Raw genomic sequence first — 14,539 nt, 5'->3', positions numbered from 1 at the left:
GACTTAGCTCTTCTCAGCAATACAATGATCCAAGATGATTCCAAAAGATTCATGATGGAAAATGCTATTCACATCCAGAGAAAGAACTGATGCAGTCTGAATGCAGATCGAAGAATACTATTTTCACTTTATTTGTGTGTGTGTGTGTGTGTTTGTTTTCCCCTTTTGTTCTGTTTCTTCTTTTACAACATGATTAATATGGAAATGTTGTTGGGCAGACAATAACAGTATGGAAATATGTTTTACATGATTGCACGTATGTAACCTATATAAAATTGCTTACTGTCTTGAGGAGGGAAGGAGAAAATTGGAATTCAAAATTAAATATATATAAATATATATATGTATGTATATATATATATATATAAATGTTTAAAATTATCTTTACATATAATTAAAAAAAATAAAATGTTATTTAAAAGAAAAACAAAAAACTCAGTTATGCTTCCCCCGATTTATATTTGACAGACTAATTTTAGAATATATTTAAATAGTTCCACCCCAGTGTTTGGATTAAAAGAAATTTCTGCTCCCTATATACAAGCAGCTAGGTGGCTCAGTAGATAGAGCACCAGGCCTGGAGTTCAAATCCAATCTTGGATACTTACTAGCTGTGTGACTCTGGGCAAGTCACTTCACCCTGTTTGCCTCAGTTTCCTCATCTGTAAAATGATTAGAGAAAGAAATGGCAAAACACTCCAGGATCATTGCCAAGAAAACCCCAAATGGAGTTACTCAACAATAACGACACCGCTTCCCATATAGTTCTCTGTTTTATCCTTGGCTCAGCTGATTTCAGTAAGGCCTCATATGATCTGGAGATTTACCATATACACAGTCATTCTGGGGCATTTATGAAAATGTATTACACACGCATCTCCATTCTGAATTCACAGTATCATAGGATCCTAGTGGATTTGGAGCTGGAAGGGACATGATAGAGGAGAAAGCACTGACTCTGGTCTCAGGAATCTGAGTTCAAATTCTACCTCTGACACAATAGTAATAATAGCTAACATTTCTACAATGCTTTAAAACTTAGGAAGTACTTAAAATTCCTCTCATTTCATGCTCCCAACAACACTATCCTCATTTTACAAAGAAGGAAATTGAAAATGAAGGAGCGAGTGACTTGTCCAGGGTCACACAGTCAGGGAGTGTCTGAGATAGGATTTGAACTCCAGTCTTTCAGCTCCAAGCCCAGGGCTCCATCCTGTTGTACTACCCAGCTGCTTACTGTATGCCACAGCATATAAAGAATTAGATGGACTACTTTCTTCTAAAGCAAAGTGGGTAATCCTCATAGAAATTCCTTCTGGAAAATTGTAAATGGTCTGAATGACCTCACAACCTTCTGGTTTAAGAGCTAATTGACAACTGTCATAATTTCATAATTATTAAAAGTTTGCGAACAGAGAGGCAGGGTGCTACTATGAAAAAAATACTAAATTTACAGTCAAGTCAGGTGAGATCTGGGTTCTAATTTATCATGTGACATTTACCAGTTATGTGATCGTAGGAAAGTCATTTAATTTATCTGAGCCTCAGTTTCCTTATCTGTAAAATGGGAATAATAGCAGGTGTGAGATCTACCTCTTGGGGTTATTGTGAGAGCAAATGAGAAAATACACAAAAAGCTTTTTGCAAACCTTTAAGAGTATGCTGCAAATGTCACCCGTTATGTTAGAAAAGGGACAAAATGAGCAAGCATTTAAGAATTCCAAGATGCCATCCCAGTACTTGTAGTTCTGACCTGGCACAGGTTTACTGTATTCCTGGTGCAGGGTTCTGTATTGATTGTAAAGTTTCTGACGATGCACTGCCTTCCTCAGTCTGACTGCCTAAATCCCGTAGCTTTGCTATGAGATTGCAATTTGTAAGAGATTTAGTCCAGGGTTGGGGACTAATTGAAGACAATTGGAGTTGTATTAATGCAGTAATTTTATGTTGTTATTTATGATGGTAGAGAGTGTGATTTGGAGGAGTTTTAAAGACGTGACATGTCATGAACGGTATGATGGGGGTAGGTCATGTTTGATGCGTAAAAGCTGGCAATTTATCTTTATAACTGAGATAATATAAAAACACATGAAAAATGAAATGTAAACATGAAGCTGCCTGATTTAGATTTATGAAGGTAATTGTAGTTTATAGTAGTCTTAATCTTTTCTTTTTGTCATTGCTTATAGAGACCTTGTTAATTTTAAGAAGTAATAGTGAATCAGTTAACCCATAAAAACATCCTGGGGAAAAATCTGGTGTCTCACTTTTGAAATACGAACCACTTAGTAGGGAGAATTAATGGTTTTAGATGATAAAGCTTTGTTGCTGAATTAGTTCCTTGTAGTATTTAATAGTTTTCCATGCACAATAAGTTTGTTTTTAAATCTCTTAATGATTTCCTGTAAAATCTCTTATAGTGTGGCCAGAAACAATCATTTGAGCCACCCAGTCTCACTAGAAAATTAGCTTGACTTCTCTTTACATCATTCCTGCTCATGTCTTATTTATCCAGTTTTTGAATGATTTTTAAAGATTTCTCTTCAAGAAGTCTCCCTTAATCAATGTACTTTCCCATTCCCATGAAGAATTCTTCCATATGGTGATAGCCTACGTGTTTTCTGTTTTGACCCGATTGTTATTCTTTTGTCCAAGAATTGATTTAAATACTTGAAAAAATGATATTTAAGGGTTTTGTTCTTGCCACCTAGAATTTTTATAACTTTGACTTCTACCCTATCTCTTGCAGACACATTTTGTTTAAGTCTATCATTTTTGTTGTTTCTTCTCTATGATGTCTTGAGTTTCTTCATTCTCCACTTAAAGAGAACTATTGAAACCAAACTGAGCTTTAAGCCCTCTCACTTTTAAGCCAGCTTTCTTTCTGATGATGCACTGCCTTCCTCAGTCTGACTCCTAAAAGTTCTCCTTCTCTACACACCCCTTCTCTGTGTCAGGTTTGGTGTTTCTGGTCACATGATCGGTAAGATGGAGAGTCATCTAAAACAACCAAGATTCATCTCTAAGGTGGTCTCTTTTTTCTGGAGGTCTCAGCTCTACTTTATTGTGTCTCTGTCTTTCTCCTGCTGATCATGGATGACTTCTCTTCATGGAGCCCCACATTTCTCTTCACTTTTGGGGATCTTCTGGATCAGTTCCTTAAACAATAATTGATTACTCTTTGCACACAATAAGCCATTCTTTTCCTGGATCGTAGACACATATTTGCCAGTGAATCTAGGTAGATGGCAATTAGATGACAGTCTATTAAAAGTCTTCACTGAACCAGAACCTGGGTTGAAATTAACCAAATCCTTCGTTGTACCTTTGCAGATGAGAGTCCCTACACTAAGTCCGCCAGCCAGACAAAGCCACCTGATGGATCATTGGCTGTGAGGAGACAGAGCATCCCAGGTTAGACCAGATTACTGGATCATCAGTTATTTTATTTGTTAAATCTCGTTGCCTCACGAGCCTGGAAAACTCCAACTTGGCACCCCCTTCTCCAAATTTTTTTTTAAAATTTATGTCACTTGTTCAACTGAGTGTAGTATGTGTTTTAGAAAACTTCTTATTCTGATTGATGCATTCTTAAAATGTGGGCTTTGGAAGAATCTGACAACTTGCAAAAATCCATCTTGCTTGGACTTCCTTTGTCAAGTTATTTGAATTGATACTCACTCTCAGTTTTTCTCCTCTCTTATTTTTCATGGTGACTTTTTTCAGTGGTACATATTTGTTCAATGATAGATAACACATAGGTTGAGAAGGGGTCAAGAAATAACTAGAGTAGGAGAAGATATGTCTCCTGAATAAAAGATGTCTGAAGACCTGAAGCACCTTTTCCCAGATCCTTTCTTCTCACTCGCTTTTTAGACCTAGAATAATTTCCTTTGACAACTGTTTTAAAATTGAGGAGTTTCTTGATTCATTCCTGAATGAATTAGGTCATAATAGGCTTAATATATTTTACCATCCAGAAGTTATGGAGGAATGAATGACCATGAATATTCCAAAACTTGGGACCTATGAATTTCAGAATTGCTGGAAAACATGAATTCTAGAACTAAATAGTCATAATATATATATATATATATATATATATATATATATATTAGGGGAATTTTGTCATCTCAATCACATCCAACTCTGTGACTCCATTTGAGGTATTCTTGGCAAAGATACTGGAATAGTGTGCCATTTCTTTCTCTGGCTTATTTTATAGTTGAGGAAACTAAAGCAAACAGAGTTGAAGTGATTTGCCCAGAGTCCCACAGCTACTAAGTGTCTACTGCCAGATTTGAACTTACAAAGATGAATCTCTCTGACTCCAGGGCCACCTAGCCGCCTGTTAATGAAATTACCTGCTCCAATTCTATCTGGAACACCTAAGTCATGGAAAGATTCCCTTATGGGAATAAATGCACTTGCCAAAAGACCTGAGAACGTTAAGATATTTAAATATTTACAACCAAAATTGTTTGCATGCTCTGAAACATCCAGGGTATGGGGTGCAGTACAATTTTAGCTGCACTTGAACAGGGACTCTTTCATAATAATTTTTAAGTGCATGATTCCATGAAAGGAAAGTGATACAGTTAAATATTCAGCTGTTCATATAGAATTGGAGCCTTTGATAGAGTTCAAATGGAAGTTGAGGCCTTGCCTAAAGTTTCTTAGAATCTTTGTGCATAATAGGTATTCATTTCTATATGAATTGCTTTTGTTTGAAAATTTTCTTTCTAGAATGTTAAAAGTAAGTGACTTGGGACAATATTTTTAACTTTAGGCCCAGTGGTACTACTTGAAAGAATCAGAAAGAAGAGGAAAGATTATGGGATGTTATCATATAAGAATGAGTTATTCACCCTTTCCATGGGATAATAGAATTTTAAAGTTAGTAGGGATCTGAGATATCAATCACCAGTTCAACCTCTGCCTAAAACTTAAACCCTTTCTCCTGCATCTCCCATGGCCAATCATCCCTTCTCTCTTTAGATTGCTATTATCACACTATCACATTCTTCATGTCCATAATTTTTAGGAAATGTATTCCTGTAGATTGTTGCACCGTGTTCTCTGAATTCTTATTAATAATGAGGAGATATCTCAAGGCTGTGGTCCTTGACTTCCTTAGTTATCCATTAAACATATTTTAATTTCTCAGGACAAGCTATTTGAATTAATAACAAAGGCATCTCTAATGGGATGAGACAGTCTAGTATCCTCGCTATTTTCTGATATATCCTAGTTAAGCCCCATATTTGACCCCTTCTTTCCAAGCACGGGATGACTAGACTTACAAAACAGGTTTTGCTGTCATGCCAAAGACCCAGGATTATTAGAGTTGACCAAGTAATATTTCTTTAGAGAGACTTTTCTCTAACTTTTAAATCACTTAGTGTTGACAAGGCCTGGAAATGTCATGAAAATGTAGCTAAGGGACTTGAATGTTTAAGAGAGAAGTTTAGGACCTGATCTTCAGAAAACACCTTCTCATCTTCTCTTCAGTCACAGAAGTCGATGAAAGACTCTCATTGTCAAAGATACAACTCTTTGTATTGTCTGAGTATAGATGCCTTCATGTAGGACTGAAAAGACTAGTTACTATCTAGCTGTGCTCATAAGAAGTCTATTTGTTCAATAGTAGCTGCATTGTGATGTAGTCTTTGGCCTTTCAATGGGTGTTGGCTCTCCTGGCTCATATTCTGAAAAGGCAGATGAAAGCTGAATCTATATACATATATAACCTCCAGGCACTTTGGAAGTTCAAACTGTCCATTGAAGTCATCTCAATGAACGCTTACTTGGTGCCCCCTAGAGGATACATCAAGATAGAACAACTCTTCAGTTATGCTGCATGAGACCCATTTCCCCCCACAGTCTTTAGTATCCCAAGGACATGAGCAATGTTGTGGTACAAAGAATAAATCAGTTTATTTCAATAAAGGTTGAGCAACTTTGATTTTTTAAACATAAAATATTTTAATTTTTCATCAAACTTTGCTCTTTTGTCTAAATCCAGAATTATTATATCAGTTGCTTATAGTCATAAGGCAAATATGTGTCTTTCATTAAATGCTCATTCTGCCTGGAAATCCTTTTATCTACCCTCCCCTCAAAGAAGATAATGGACTAAACATCTCTTTGGAGCAAAACACATTTGCTTTGGACACAGGAGAGATACATTATTCATATTTTTTTTGAAATTTGTCATTTTTATCCCATCTTTTCATAGCATGAGATAAAATTAAAATATCTTCCAGATATTTTCTAAATCCCTAAGAAAATAATGACAGCAAAACTGACATGTCCCCATAGCCTCATAATTTAAGTTTACAGTATCAAAGAATTTAGAGATGAAAGAGAAATTAGAGGTTGTCTAGTTCATATTCAGTGAGGGTTTCATGTCAGAATGATCACAGTAACATAAATTTACATGTCACTTCTACAAAGAATATTTTCCACAACAACCTATTTTACAGATGAGCAGCCTGAAGCAACCCAGAGGCATATAATAGAAGAATCAGTATTCGAACCCAAACCCCTAGTTCTGTGATATATCTACTATACTGTGCTGCCAGAGTTGACAAGGAAAGTAGCAAATGGTTTTCCAGCCTCTGAACCAATGTTTCTGTGATAGACAAATGACTGCATTACAGAGTCTCCTGTTCCATTATTGATCAGTCCAGGTTATTGTAAAATTCTTTCTTACACTAAGCCAAAAAGTTCCTTTCTATAACATCTATTCATTGATTCTAATTATGCCCTCTGTAGTAACACAGAATAAGTCCACTCTTAGTTTATTTCTGTCTTCGCAAGCAAGGAAAATGGCCTTCAAAAATTAAGTGTAAAAATAATAATCAAAAAACTGGCTTTCATAGAGATTGATAAAATAACTAAAAGGAATAATAGTAAAAATTACCTTTTCCATTAGAGGCTTACCATTTCATTTTTTAAGATGAGATCATTTTCAAGCATGATAATTTCAGAAAAACCTGGAAAGACTTACATGAACTGATACAAAGTGAAGTGAGCAGAACCAGGAGAACATTGTACAGAGTAACAGCAGTTTTGTACAATGAAGACCTATGAATGACTGGGCTATTCTCAGCGATACAGTGATCCAAGACAATCCCAAAGGACTCATGATGAAAAATGCTATCTGCCTCCAGAGAAAGAACTGATGTTTGAATACAAACTGAAGCATTCTCTCTCTCTCTCTCTCTCTCTCTCTCTCTCTCTCTCTCTCTCTCTCTCTCTCTCTCTCTCTCTCTCTTGCGTGCACATGCACGCTTTTTCTTTCTCCCTCCCTTCCTCTTCCTTCTTTCCTTGTCTTCTTGCACGAAATGACTAATATAGAAATATTTTACATGATTGCACCTGTATAACCTATATCAGATTGCTTGCTGTCTCAGCGAGGAGGGGGGAGGAAGGGATGGATAAAATTTGGAACTCAGAACTTAAAAAAAGAAATCAAATGTTAAAAATTGTTTTTACAAGTAATTGGAGGGAAAATAGAACATTATTTTTAAAAATGAAGCCATTGTAAATCATATTTCAGCCTAGCTGTTTATTTTCAAAGGTAAGATTGATTCCAAGTTTGAAGGCATTGTAAGTTAACCAAACAGCTATTTGTTTAAAAAAAAAAAGTCGGTTGTTTCAAATATATTTTACATGACAAATTGCTGTTGAATTCCAGTGTGACTGATTACTTTGAAGGGTTTATCCAAGTTATTGGAAGCAGCCTGCTCAGATTCTAGGTTTGACAGGTTTCCCAATAATCTGTAAGTTTGCCCATTTAGAGATGAGGTATTTAATGCTGTTCCTGTCTGGTCTTGATGAAGGGAAAAGAGAGAGTGCCAAACTAGACCTCAAGTCCTATAGTTAGGATGTTATTTATTTGACTTGTCTGATTTTCCAGAAAGATTTCTTTCTTGTCTTTTTCTAGTCTTGACATAGCATGCTGAACAATGCCCCGAATATAGCAAATATGATGAATTCCTTTGCTACTGGCTGTACAGGTAGTCAGCTGCCCAATAGAATTGTCTTCATCTTGATGTCTAAGTACTAATAGTTTAGAACCTGGGTTTTTAATGTATGACCTTGGCTTTATAATTTTTTTTTAACAATCGTATTTGGATACAGCTGGTTTCCTTTGTTATTAAAGAAAGCCTTGGCAAGATTCTGTATTGTGCACCATTTTCCTCTTTAGTATACAATAAATACAGTACAGTCAGTGTTTCATTAAGCACCAACTATGTGCCCCACATTCTGTTGAGAGCTAGAGCTACAAATAAGAAAAAGAAAAACAGTTCCTGTTCTCACAGAGCTCAATCCAATGAGGGAAGCCAGCACACAAAAAAAGAAGCTGGAAAGGAGAGGAGGAGGAACAGAGGATACCTGCTGCCATGATGATAGAGTTAAAACCAAGCAAGTCTGGTTTGTATGCATGCACTTGGATGTGTCAATGGCTTGGACTTGTTTTATACCTGGTATAATTCAAAAACAAGAATTTATTTAGTGCTTTTATTTATTTGTTGTTGTTCAGTCATGTCCAGCTCTTCATGACCGGGGTTTTCTTGGCAGAAATGCTGGAGTAGTTTGCCATTTCCTTTTCCACTCATTTTACTTTTGGGGTTTTCTTGACAAAATTATTAGAGTGGTTGACCATTTCCTTCTCCTGTTCATTTTCTAGATGAGAAAACTGAGGCAAACAGGGCTAAGTGACTTGCCCAGAGTCACACAACCAATAAGTGTCTGAGGCCAGATTTGAACTCAAGAAGAAGGGTCTTCGTGATTCCAGGCCTCACACTCTATGCACTGCACCACCTAGATGCCCCAATTTAGTACCTACTATGTGTTATATCCCGTGCTGTGTGCTGAAGATACAAACCAAAACCCAAACCATCTTACCTCAAGGACCTAATTTATTTGAGTTTATGGCTGAAAAGGTTTTCTAGAATATAAAGAGCCTATTTTCAGACATGTCAGTTTGGGAGCCTGCTAAGTAGGCAAGTGGGTCCATATCTGGAATCTGTTGATTAGGGTTCTATCATTAAGCTGATGGGATGGTTGGATAAGGTGACCAAAATGGACAATATACTCATAAGACCCAGGACAACCTGAGCTCTGGCAGAGGGGATGCTACAGATACATTTCAAAGACAAGAGGGCATATGTTTATTGGGAATAAGAGATTCAAGGACAAACCCTTGTGAATAACAGACATCTTTGATAGGTGGTGACGTTGATCATACATACTTGTGTGTGCCTATATGAACTGGAATGGGGGAAGAAAGGCATGACCTCACTGGGATCATGAACAAAAGCATACTCTAACATACTCACTCCTGGCATTAGAAAGGTAAAACCCAACTGAGTGTGTGTGTCTAATTGTTAAGATAAATATTGACAAGGGACAGCTAGCTGATACAGTGGATAGAGTACTGACCCTGGAGTCAGGAGGATCTGAGTTCAAACCTAGCCTCAGACACATAACACTTACTAGTTGTGTGACCCTGGGCAAGTTATTTGACCCTGTTTGCCTCAGTTTCCTCATCTGTAAAATGAGCTGGAGAAGGAAATGGCAAACCACTCAAGTATCTTTGCCAAGAAAAACCCAAATAGGGTCACGAGTCAGACATGACTGAAAACAACTGAACAAAAATTATTATTGAAAATGAATAATGTTTAACGTATCGACTGAACTAGATCTCTTAGGTGGAATGGAATTGAGTAAGCAAATTCAAAGCCTAGGGTTTTTTTTCTTTTTTTGTTTTTTTTTTCCCCACTTACTACCCATATGACCTTTGGCAAATCACTTAACTTGACCTCAGTTTCCTCATCTGTAAAATGAGGAGATATTGTGAGATTATCTCTCAGGTATCTTCCAGCTTGAAATTTATGATCCTTGGTATGTTCTTATGGTTAAAAACAAAACAAAATTAAAAACCAAGTAACACAAGAGCCAAGCTGGTCTGCAAGAGGGAAAAGTAGGAGATTTATTTTTAGTGGCAGCGAGTTATTTCCAGGCAGTGATCTTTGACTTCTGTATTTCAGTATATACACAAGCTATCTATCAGGCTACCATTCAATAATCTCTTTTTTCTTACATAACACCAATAAGTCACATTTATAACATGCTTTAGGGTTTATAATATACTTTCGTAGCATGCTGGGTAGTAAATGTTCATATTAGCTTGGAGGCTGCACCAAATGTGAAAGTCCCAAGGGAGATTTCTACTACCCAGGACTAATGAAATAAAATACAGGTCATCTAGAAGCTGGAGAATTTTAAAGGTCAGAGTTCTTTCTTTGGTCTCAGATATTTTGCCGCATCTAAAAATGTTCATGGGAAGAGAGAAATTGTTGGGAGAATCTAACAAAATAAAAACGGGGAAAAGTTAAATAGTGAAAATGCTCCATTGGTCCCGGTTTGCCACCAACTTAGGAAAAGTTTAAGGAAATAGCTGGAATGTATCAACAATAAAAATGCAAAATAGCATTGAACACTTCTCTTTGATGGGGCTGTATTATGAGTCCCCTACAGCCTGATCAAAGCTTGCAATGGGGAATAGTTTACACATCTCGCCAAGCTGAAATCGCACTGGGTAAAATGAAGGGTGTGATTCGTTTTTGCTGCAGCTTTTGTTGAAGCCTCATTGATATGCCCCACCATTGTGCTCTCACTTCTGTATCTTTCTGGTAAACAGACTCTGGAAATGGAATAAAGTGGCAGATGTGGGTGCGGTAATTGTTAAGGAGGAAAAATGTGATTTTTAAGAAATCATTCTTCCTGCCTGTGATTTCAATGAAACCATTTGGTGAACCATGATTATTTTTTTCATATTTACTATGCCGTTATGTTGTCAGAACAAGAACTTGATGCGACCCACTCTCAACATAACTGCCTATTGAAATCCTTCCCTTCCTTCAAAGCCCTGCACAAGTGATATTTCTTCCGTGAAGCTTTCCTTGGCCACTTCCTACTCCACCAGACAAAAGTGGCTACTCCCTCTGGCCACTGTTTCTCCTCTGCTAGGTACTTAGCATATTTGGACTTGTCTTTTCCTTCTGTGCTATTTATTAAGTACCTACATCTGCCAGGCAACAGTTTGCAGGTGTGGGGAACCTATGGCCTTGAGGACAGTTTTGTGAAGTTTGGATTTAGTCGGAGGGCCGCACTTGAGGATCTAGAGGGCCACAGATGGCCTTGAGGCTGCAGGTTCCCCAGCCCTGGTTTAGGGGCTGGGGATGCAGAGACTGAAATGAAACATCTCACGCCATCAAAGAGCTTTCATTTTTACCAGGCAAAGCATCATGGCTAGCTATCCATCTTTGTTGTGGTTTAGTTGTTTTCAGTCATGTCCAAATCTCCATGACCCCACCTGGGGTTTTCTTGGCAAAGACACTGGAGTGGTTTTTCTCCTCCAGTTCATTTTACAGATGAGGAAACTGAGTCAAAAAGGGTTTTAAGTGACTTGCCCAGGCTCATATAGCTAGTAAGTGTCTGAGGTTGGATTTGAACTCAGAAAGATGAGTCTTCCTGACTTTAGGCTTGGTACTCTATGTACTAAGCCACCTAACTGCCCTCAATGTCTATCCATACATAGATGTGTGTGTGTGTGTGTGTGTGTGTGTGTATACACACACACACATGCACACATTCACACATATATACATATGTGTATATTATACACATGTACACACATGAATATACTTATACATACACACATGTGTGTGTATACATATATGCATATGTGTGCATATGCATGTATGCATATGGGTATATATAGTGTGTTTTACCTATTTGTATATGTATATACATATATATGTGTACATATACATCTAAATGTGTGTATATATATATATACACATGTGTATATATATATACATATGTGTATGTACATACATGCATATTCATTTTAATAGTTTTATGACAAGAGATCCACCCCAGCGCATCAGAAGTCTCCCTCAGTGAGGCTACCCATGGAGTGTGTCGGCTCTTCATGGGCTAGCTTCATTCTCATTACAGACCAGGCAGTATTTTTCACTCATGCATTTCTTTGATGAGATCTTTTACGCCATTTCTCCTTAAAGATGTGTTATTTGTAACGTGCCTACTCAAACCCACCACTTGCCACTTTGTTTTCATCTGAGTATTAGTCATTTTCAATTCTTTGTAGCCTGTAGAGTTCTATAGCTTAAACCAGTAGGTTATTGGTATTACAAAGCTAGACTTTGGTTCAGAAAGAACCAAGTTTGGGCTCATCAAAGAAACTTGACAGTTTCCCAAAGGCAGCCCTGCCTTCCCTTCCCCTCTTTAATTATTGGGGCTAACTTACTGCCTCTTGATCAATAATACATATTTGTTGAATGAATTAAAGAACGCTATGTGCCTTATGTATGATTAGAGGTATATGGACTGATTATAACATAAGGGGACATTCTTCCATTATTCAAGGAATTATTTAAAAACATGAGCAGATACAAAGAGACCCTAATTCTCACTACTTTTTGTTCCATGGAGTCCACCCAATTAAGTTCAGCAAACATGTATTAATTAATAAACCACTGGGCAAAACAATTGTGCTCATACAATATTTAGATAAGACACCATCACTGTGCCATTTACCTTCAAGATGCGGGTGAGATGCATGGACTTTGGGTGGTTCACTTCTATATTTAGGAAACCATAGAATTTTAGAAAAAGAAGGAACTTCATAGATCATTTAGTTCAGCCTGTATCTGAAACATGAATCCCATCTACAACAATCCTGGCAAATAGCCATCCTGCCTATACTTAAACATCTTCAATTATGGGGAGCTCACTACACCCAAAGCAGCCCGTTCCACTTTTTACAGGTCTGATGATTAGGAAGGTTTTCTCCATATCTGGCTTGTCAACTCAAGGCGCAGTGGGTAAGCGCTGGACCTAGAGTCAGGAAGATGAAAGTTCAAATTTGCCCTGAGACACTTATTAGCTGTGGGACCCTGGGAAAGTTACTTAACCTTTTTTTGCCTCAGTTTCCTCAATTTTAAAATGGGAATAATAGTATCATGGAGATAATAGTAGCACCTATGTTGCTGTGTTGTTGCGAGAATCAAATGAGATATCATTGGTAAACACTTAGCATCTGGAGTGTCCTAATTGCTATAGAAATACTTATTCCCTTCTCCCCCTCCCATTTCTGTGACTTCCACCCACTGATTTTAGTTCTTTACTTGGGGGCAAAGCAGAACAAATCTGATCGTTTTCCAACATGACAGAACTGAAAACAACTGAATATCAATGAATCAGTTGAGACTCGGCAGTCGTGTGCCAGAACCTGACAACTGCTATGTAGTTTTTGAAGTGTCTGAGTAGGTAAGGTCTGTTCTAAAGGATGGAAGTCAAAAAACATTTATTTAGCATCTGCTATGTGTCAGACATTGTGCTAAGTATTCAGGATACAACAGCCCCTGCCCTCAGGGAGTTTACAGTCTAAAGGAGGAAGACAACATATAAAACAAGACTGAAAGGGAAAGAGCGGGAAGGGTATGTGATATTGGAGTGTGATAACGCTCCAGAGGAAAGCAGCCATGTGGGAAATAAAAACATGGCTGCTGGGTAACCCTCTTAAGTGGAGGATTCAGGAGGGAGGTCTCCAATGTCCAGCCTCTACCCTCTCTAGTCAGAGGGAGGTAAGGGCCTGAGGGGCAGTGAGGTGCTGAGGAGGTGTAAATTTCAAAGCTGATGTTGTCCTGCAGGATGATGAAATCCTGGAGAAGATGATAAAAGTTCAGAAGAGTTCAGGTACAATAGAATGATGCACTTAATTGAGGCAGATTAGCAATTGGTGATTTAGGGGATGTGGACCTTAAATCATCATCTGGGCTAAGACTCCCTCATGGGGCAAATGAGGGGCATTGTCACTGTAATGTACAGTATGTACATTACTGTACAGTACTAGAATGACTACATTCCATTTGTAGACAGATTCCGGAGTTGCCAATCCATTTTACAAGGATAACAAAGGAAACCTTTAAGGTATGTATTAATAATATTTCCCATAACTGAAAATGAACACATTGCTTAAAAAAAAGATAGACTAGAATAAAAAGATTTTATAAAATAAAATGATAGATATCATCTTTGGGAAATCAAATAACTTTACAAATAGATTTCTTAAAACACTACTTTGTCTCCAATTAATTGAGCCATAAGGTAAAGCTTGACATCTGGAAATGCACTCAACATAAATATATTTTGAATTAGTTTGCCATGAAAACCTACCCATTTAGCCTCTTCCTTCCTTCAGGAAAGTTTTGTAGTATGATTGCACCCACTGTAAAAAAGTATCAAAAAATATTTTTTTTTAATTTTTGAGGAAATGGCTTATGATATCTTTAATTTTTCTTTCTTCTTGGAAGTAATTGATTGATCTTCCAGTGCTTCTCTTTGCATCAAATCTGAACTACTTACATCATGATTTGGTGCCTTTTGCTGGGTGACATTTCTTCATGGGGGAATTCACTTCTTCCTTGTAGTTAAGGCT

General features: G+C 37.3%; 1 protein-coding gene across 1 annotated transcript in view; it reads left to right on the top strand.

Annotated features, from left to right (window-relative positions):
* The first annotated feature begins 3,308 nt into the window (after window positions 1-3,308).
* The window catches only part of GRIP1 (glutamate receptor interacting protein 1), a 230,696-nt gene continuing 219,465 nt past the window's right edge, over window positions 3,309-14,539 (top strand). The window contains exon 1 of the mRNA XM_078146166.1: window positions 3,309-3,414. The gene's annotated coding sequence lies outside the window, so the exon portion shown is untranslated. The remainder of the gene's footprint in view (window positions 3,415-14,539) is intronic.

Source organism: Phascolarctos cinereus, unplaced genomic scaffold (genome assembly GCF_003287225.1).
Source record: "Phascolarctos cinereus isolate Bilbo 61053 unplaced genomic scaffold, phaCin_HiC Scaffold_1;HRSCAF=81, whole genome shotgun sequence".
NCBI lineage: Eukaryota > Metazoa > Chordata > Mammalia > Diprotodontia > Phascolarctidae > Phascolarctos > Phascolarctos cinereus.
The sequence above is the reverse complement of the archived record's forward strand: the minus strand, read 5'-3'. Positions and strand labels throughout refer to the sequence as shown.